Consider the following 7,500-nt stretch of genomic DNA (forward strand, 5'->3'; position numbering starts at 1 on the left):
CGTCGACCGGCGAGCACAGTCCCGTCGGCAACCGGACAGGTCGAAAAATATTTTTTCTTCTCCTGCGCTCCGGAAGCCTACACTCAGTCGCAGCACACGACGTACGCATCTATCGCCCGGCGGACTCGGGATGAAAAATAATTTTTTTTTTTCTCCGAGTCCGACTGCGGCCCCGTGCGCAGCGGTCGTCGGTTCCCAGTCGGGTACGGTACCGGGTCAGCGAAATCTAATTTTCCTGCGGGTCGCCCGGTACCCCGGCGGTCGTCCGGCGTCGCCCGCTGATAAGCGGGCCCTCGGCCGGGTGGGTCGAAAATTTTATTTCTCCTCCGGCGCCCCGGACGCTCACCTTCGGTCCGGGTACGAGTCGTACGCGTCTGTCAAGGCGGTTGTGTCGAGATTTAAAATTTTTTTTTTTTTCCCCCGACACCGACCGCGGACCGGGCGGCGAGGTCGTCGCGTCCCCGTTATCGCTCGGCGTACCGGGCGTAGGCGGCGAAATTTCAGTTTACCCGTAAGTCACCCGGAGACCGCGGACCGACCGTCGCGTTTCCCCGGTGGCCGAATCGCGTCGCCCGCGGAGCGCTGCCCCTCTGCCGGGTCGAAAAATATTTTTTCTTCTCCTGCGCTCCGGAAACCTACAGTCAGTCGCAGAAGACGTCGTACGCGTCGGTCGACCGCGCGGACTCGGGATGAAAAATAATTTTTTTTTTTTTTCTCCGACCCGGCGGTGCGGTCGTCGGTTCGCCGGTTCCCCGTCGGGCACGGCACGCTGACGGCGAAATCTGATTTTCTCCGCGGGTCGCCCGGTACCCCGGCGGTCGCCCGCGGAGCGCTGCCCCTCGGCCGGGTCGAAAATTTTTTTCCTCCTCCGGCGATCCGGGCGCCCACGGTCGGTGTAGGCACGCGTCGTACGCGTCGGTCGCGGCGGTCGCGTCGAGTTTAAAAATTATTTTTTTTTTCCCCGGGACCCCGACCGCGGCCCCGGCGGAGCGGTCGTCCGGTCCCCGGTAACACTCGGCGCACGGGGGCGTAGGCGGCGGAATCGGATCCCGCCGGGTAGCGGGCCCGGGGACCGCGGACCGTACGCGTCGGCCGGCTCCCGAGGGGTCCCGGTACTCGGGGTCGCCCGTGCCCGGGAAAAGGATAAGGACAGTGAGGGAGTTGCGGCACCACTACGCACGGCGTGAGTATTTGGTGCGTACCGCTACGCACCACGTCTACGGGGCGCGCTCTTAGGACCGCTAAGGTCCGCCGGGTGTTGGGTTCGCCGGCGCCGGGTCAGCCGCGGGGACCGTGAGACGTCGTCCCCGGCGAAGTTTCCCGCGGGAACCGCGACCGGCGAGCGCCGTGCCGTCGTCGCCCGGACGGGCCGAAAAATTTTTTTTCTCCACCTGCGCTCCGGACGCCCGCCGTGGGTCGCGGCACGCGTCGTTCGCGTCGGTCGACCGCGCGGACTCGGGATGAAAAATAATTTTTTTTTTTTTTTCTCCGACCCGGCGGTGCGGTCGTCGGTTCGCCGGTTCCCCGTCGGGCACGGCACGCTGACGGCGAAATCTGATTTTCTCCGCGGGTCGCCCGGTACCCCGGCGGTCGCCCGCGGAGCGCTGCCCCTCGGCCGGGTCGAAAATTTTTTTCCTCCTCCGGCGATCCGGGCGCCCACGGTCGGTGTAGGCACGCGTCGTACGCGTCGGTCGCGGCGGTCGCGTCGAGTTTAAAAATTATTTTTTTTTTCCCCGGGACCCCGACCGCGGCCCCGGCGGAGCGGTCGTCCGGTCCCCGGTAACACTCGGCGCACGGGGGCGTAGGCGGCGGAATCGGATCCCGCCGGGTAGCGGGCCCGGGGACCGCGGACCGTACGCGTCGGCCGGCTCCCGAGGGGTCCCGGTACTCGGGGTCGCCCGTGCCCGGGAAAAGGATAAGGACAGTGAGGGAGTTGCGGCACCACTACGCACGGCGTGAGTATTTGGTGCGTACCGCTACGCACCACGTCTACGGGGCGCGCTCTTAGGACCGCTAAGGTCCGCCGGGTGTTGGGTTCGCCGGCGCCGGGTCAGCCGCGGGGACCGTGAGACGTCGTCCCCGGCGAAGTTTCCCGCGGGAACCGCGACCGGCGAGCGCCGTGCCGTCGTCGCCCGGACGGGCCGAAAAATTTTTTTTCTCCACCTGCGCTCCGGACGCCCGCCGTGGGTCGCGGCACGCGTCGTTCGCGTCGGTCGACCGCGCGGACTCGGGATGAAAAATAATTTTTTTTTTTTTTCTCCGACCCGGCGGTGCGGTCGTCGGTTCGCCGGTTCCCCGTCGGGCACGGCACGCTGACGGCGAAATCTGATTTTCTCCGCGGGTCGCCCGGTACCCCGGCGGTCGCCCGCGGAGCGCTGCCCCTCGGCCGGGTCGAAAATTTTTTTCCTCCTCCGGCGATCCGGGCGCCCACGGTCGGTGTAGGCACGCGTCGTACGCGTCGGTCGCGGCGGTCGCGTCGAGTTTAAAAATTATTTTTTTTTTTCCCCGGGACCCCGACCGCGGCCCCGGCGGAGCGGTCGTCCGGTCCCCGGTAACCCTCGGCGCACGGGGGCGTAGGCGGTGAAATTTCATTTTCCCCGTAAGTCACCCGGAGACCGCGGACCGACCGTGGCGCTTGCCCTGTGCCCGTATCGCGTCGCCGGCGGAGCGCGGCACCTCTGCCGTGTCGAAATTTTTTTTTTCCCGCGGCTCTCCGGACGCTGACCTACGGTCCGGGTACGCGTCGTACGCGTCGGTCACGGCGGTCGCGTCGAGATTGAAAATTTTTTTTTTTCCCCGAGTCCGACCTCCGCGGTCCGGGCACGGCGGTCGTCGTCCGTACCGGTGCCGCGGCGGGTACGGCCGTCGCGACGGGTTTAGATTTGGAAAAAAAAAATTTTCTAGGATCGAGTAACGCGTTAGTCCGCGGTGTCGGGGTAGGTCACGTACCGGCATCCCGGGCGTTTCGAGTTCGGCCGACGTCGAAATCGAATTTTTAACTTCTTTTCGTTGCCAGCGGAATAACTCGTTACCGGTTGTTTTTACGTCGACGAACCTCAGAGGTATTCTCGTCGGAATCGTCTAAACCTATCCGAAAGTGATATCGGTCGTAGGGTTTTCGACATTTTTTCAGTTTACGGTCCGACCTCGGCACGCCGCTACGCGCGTCGACACGAGTACCCGGAACACCGCTACGCACCGTCATGGACGCGTGGACCGCGTGTCGGCGCGATGACCGCTACGCACGTGCGGTTTTGCATGGCGGACGGTTGGACCCGAGTTTTTGTATATTTGTGAGCGGCCGGTCGGTCGGTCGGCGATCAGCCGGCCGTCGGATCACCGATCACGGTACACGACAGCAAAGCCACGGGCGACGCCGAAGCCGACGCGTCCAACTCAGCCGTGCCGTTCTCGCCCCGCCAGTTCTTGGCGAGGGCGTGCCCGGCATCGGCGCCGAGTTGGTATCCGTCCACGTTTCGGCGACCGACCCATCTCGCACGCCGAGTGGCAAACCTCGACTGGCGCTGCGGGCCCTCCTACCGGTGGGTCGGCAGCGCGACACACATCGCTCAACCGATGACGACTCCCGTTACCGTTTCGCAAGATACGAACTCTCGACGCCAGAACATTCCCGCCGCGGCCGGCCATCGTCGCCGTGCCCGGCGGTCGCCGGGGCGAAGCCCCGGGACGACGGACTTCGCGTCGCGTCCCGGCTTCCCCCACGATCTCGGCTGGGGACCTTTACAAAACGGGCGAGAGAGGCGATTCCGGCGGGTGCCGTCCGCACAGGACGGCGGTCCGCCGGTCTCCCTCAACTCTCGTCAACGCGAGTTACGTTGCGACGGGTGCGTATCGCGTGTGGCGCCCGCCACAAGTCGGCCGCTCTAGCCAACGCCATCACGGCCGCGGCGATTGCGGTCGGGTCGGGTGCCCGCGCGTGTCCACAGCGCTCCCGTCGGGCCCTCGTATTCTCACACGAACCGCGGTCGGTCGCACGCCGGGACCCCAGCGGTCTCGCTGTCGTGCGACCGCCCTCGGCGTCGGCCCGCCCCCGGGCGGACCGGCGCTCGGAAGCACGCGTCCCGGGTGTCGCGTCGTGCGTCAGCGCGCGCGTCACACGGGGCGCAGTTGTTGTAAAACCGAGATCCCTGGTTGATCCTGCCAGTAGTCATATGCTTGTCTCAAAGATTAAGCCATGCATGTCTCAGTGCAAGCCGCATTAAGGTGAAACCGCGAAAGGCTCATTAAATCAGTTGTGGTTCCTTAGATCGTACCCAAGTTACTTGGATAACTGTGGTAATTCTAGAGCTAATACATGCCGACAGAGTTCCGACCGTCGCGGCGCCCTCGGGTGTCGCGTGCGGGAGGAACGCTTTTATTAGATCAAAACCGGCCCGTCGCGGCGCGCTTCGTGCGCGTCCCGATCGCGGCCCGCGCAAAGACCTGGTGACTCTGAATAACTTCGAGCTGATCGCACGGTCTCCGTACCGGCGACGCATCTTTCAAATGTCTGCCTTATCAACTGTCGACGGTAGGTTCCATGCCTACCGTGGTGGTAACGGGTAACGGGGAATCAGGGTTCGATTCCGGAGAGGGAGCCTGAGAAACGGCTACCACATCCAAGGAAGGCAGCAGGCGCGCAAATTACCCACTCCCGGAACGGGGAGGTAGTGACGAAAAATAACGATACGGGACTCATCCGAGGCCCCGTAATCGGAATGAGAACACTTTAAAACCTTTAAACGAGGATCAATTGGAGGGCAAGTCTGGTGCCAGCAGCCGCGGTAATTCCAGCTCCAATAGCGTATATTAAAGTTGTTGCGGTTAAAAAGCTCGTAGTCGGATCTGTGTCTGGGCGGTGCCGGACCACCCTGGCGGTCCGGCGTGTCGCGGCCGGTCGTGTCGCGGGACCACGTGTCCCGTCGGCGCGGCCGTCGTCGCGCTCGTCAGCCGTCTCGGGGTGTTAGTTACCGGCACGTCGGCCGGACGTATTGTCGGCAGGCGGACACGTGTCTCGTGCTTCCGGCGCGCCACGCGGCCACGCGTCGCTTGGCCGTCGGGGTTCGACGACGGCGGCCGCCTACTCCAATCTTGCTGCGCGGTGCTCTTCACCGAGTGCCGTCGGCGGGCCGACACGTTTACTTTGAACAAATTAGAGTGCTCAAAGCAGGCTCAAATCTGGCGGGGCGGCTTCACGGCCGTCTCGTCAAAAGGCCCTGAATACTGGTCGCATGGAATAATGGAACAAGACCTCGGTCCCGCGCATCTCCGCCCTTCGCGGGCGCGCGAAATCGCCCTCCGGGGCGTTTCCGTGCGCGGGCCGCCGGGCCGCGGGCGCCAGTCGCCCGCGCGTCCCGCCGGGCCGGTTTTCGGGACCGGAGGTAATGATCAACAGAGACGGGCGGGGGCATTCGTACCGAGACGTTAGAGGTGAAATTCTTGGATCGTCTCGAGACGAACTGACGCGAAAGCATTTGCCAAGTACGTTCTCGTATGATCAAGAACGAAAGTTAGAGGTTCGAAGGCGATCAGATACCGCCCTAGTTCTAACTGTAAACGATGCCAGCTAGCGATCCGCCGGCGTTTCATTAACGACCCGGCGGGCAGCTTCCGGGAAACCGAAGCTTTTCGGTTCCGGGGGAAGTATGATTGCAAAGTTGAAACTTAAAGGAATTGACGGAAGGGCACCACCAGGAGTGGAGCCTGCGGCTTAATTTGACTCAACACGGGAAACCTCACCAGGCCCGGACACCGGAAAGATTGACAGATTGAGAGCTCTTTCTTGATTCGGTGGGTGGTGGTGCATGGCCGTTCTTAGTTGGTGGAGCGATCTGTCTGGTTAATTCCGATAACGAACGAGACTCTGTCCTGCTAACTAGGCGGGTAAACCCGGGTCGGCGGTGGGCGCGGCGCGGGCGGTTTCGGCCGTCCGTGTTCGCGTCTCCGTCGGCTCGGCCCGGTATCCCCGAACGCGTTCGCCCGTCGTCCACGGCGGTCGTCGGGCGCGGCCGCGCCATCCGCGTCCCTGCGTGCGGCGGGCGTGTGTCGGCCGGGGGGCAACCTCTGGTCGGCGCGCGTCAGTCGTGCGTCGGGCTCCGCGGTGAAGCGCGCCGTGTTCGCGGCCGTCGCCGGCGGATCACGATACGTTACTAGGGCTACCGCCGGCTCCCAGGAGCTTAAACTCTTCTTAGAGGGACAGGCGGCGGACGAAAATAGCCGCACGAGACTGAGCGATAACAGGTCTGTGATGCCCTTAGATGTTCTGGGCCGCACGCGCGCTACACTGAAGGAATCAGCGTGTGTTAACATTCCTGGGCCGACAGGCTTCCGGGTAACCCGCTGAACCTCCTTCGTGCTTAGGGATCGTGGCTTGCAATTTTTCCACGTGAACGAGGAATTCCCAGTAAGCGCGAGTCATCAGCTCGCGTTGATTACGTCCCTGCCCTTTGTACACACCGCCCGTCGCTACTACCGATTGAACGACCGCAGTGAGGTCTTCGGACTGGACGCGCGTTATTCGGCCCCCTCGGGGGCTGGGTCGTCGCGCGACCGGGAAGATGACCGAACTCGGCCGTTTAGAGGAAGTAAAAGTCGTAACAAGGTTTCCGTAGGTGAACCTGCGGAAGGATCATTAGAGACGGGCCCGCGGCACCGGCGTCCCACGCCGGTCTCGCGCGCGCCTAATCCGACCCCGTGGCCGCGTGCGCTCGCGACTAGCTCGCCGACCGCCCGCGCGCCGCGACCCCCGACCAAGCGTCGACCGAAAGATGGTTACCGTCGAAAGACCTTGCGCCGCGCGCACGCGTGGCGCAGAAATTTCGTCGACAAACAAAAAAAAAAAACACCCGACCCCGAACGGCGGATCACTTGGCTCGTGGATCGATGAAGACCGCAGCTATCTGCGCGTCGTCGTGTAATCCGCAGGTTATACGAACATCGACCAGTCGAACGCACATTGCGGCCTCGGTGACCCGCGGGTCCCGGGCCACGCCTGTCTGAGGGTCGTATACCGGATACTCGGCCAGACCGATGCGCCGCCGGCAGGCGTCCGACGGGAGACCGTCGGCCGCTCCGGCTGCGCGAGATTGGCGGTTCGACCGGGGAACGACGCCCCGCCGTCTGCCTCGCGGCGACGGCGACGGCGCCCGCCTCCGGTCGTCCGCCCAAGTTGTGACGGCAAACAGTCACGGGTTCTCGCGCCGTAAAACGGCACGTCCCCGTCCGCCCGCCGCGCGAGAGCGCGGCCGGGTCGGCTGAGAGTCCTAGAGACACCTCTCCGGCTTCCGAGAAGCGGACGCGGACGGTCGCCGTACGGACGGAGCGCGGACCGCAGGCTGCCGTGTTAAGAAAAAAAACACAAACACACCGATACGTTCCGACCTCAGATCAGGCGGGACTACCCGCCGGATTTAAGCATATTAATAAGCGGAGGAAAAGAAAACAACCGTGATTCCCCCAGTAGCGGCGAGCGAACAGGGAAAAGCCCATCGCCGAATCCCG

At 63.7% G+C, this 7,500-nt stretch overlaps 2 non-coding genes across 2 annotated transcripts in view; both read left to right on the plus strand.

The window, feature by feature from the left end:
- The first annotated feature begins 6,847 nt into the window (after positions 1-6,847).
- On the plus strand, positions 6,848-7,005 carry LOC132931481 (5.8S ribosomal RNA). Its single transcript, XR_009662658.1, has one exon. It is a non-coding gene; the product is annotated as a 5.8S ribosomal RNA (ribosomal RNA).
- Positions 7,006-7,376: 371 nt separating this feature from the next.
- LOC132931461 (large subunit ribosomal RNA) overlaps positions 7,377-7,500 on the plus strand; it is a 4,212-nt gene continuing 4,088 nt past the window's right edge. Inside the window, exon 1 of the ribosomal RNA XR_009662639.1 lies at positions 7,377-7,500. This exon is cut by the window's right edge and continues 4,088 nt beyond it. This is a non-coding gene — a ribosomal RNA (large subunit ribosomal RNA).

The sequence above is a fragment of the Rhopalosiphum padi genome, unplaced genomic scaffold (genome assembly GCF_020882245.1).
Source record: "Rhopalosiphum padi isolate XX-2018 unplaced genomic scaffold, ASM2088224v1 scaffold1, whole genome shotgun sequence".
NCBI lineage: Eukaryota > Metazoa > Arthropoda > Insecta > Hemiptera > Aphididae > Rhopalosiphum > Rhopalosiphum padi.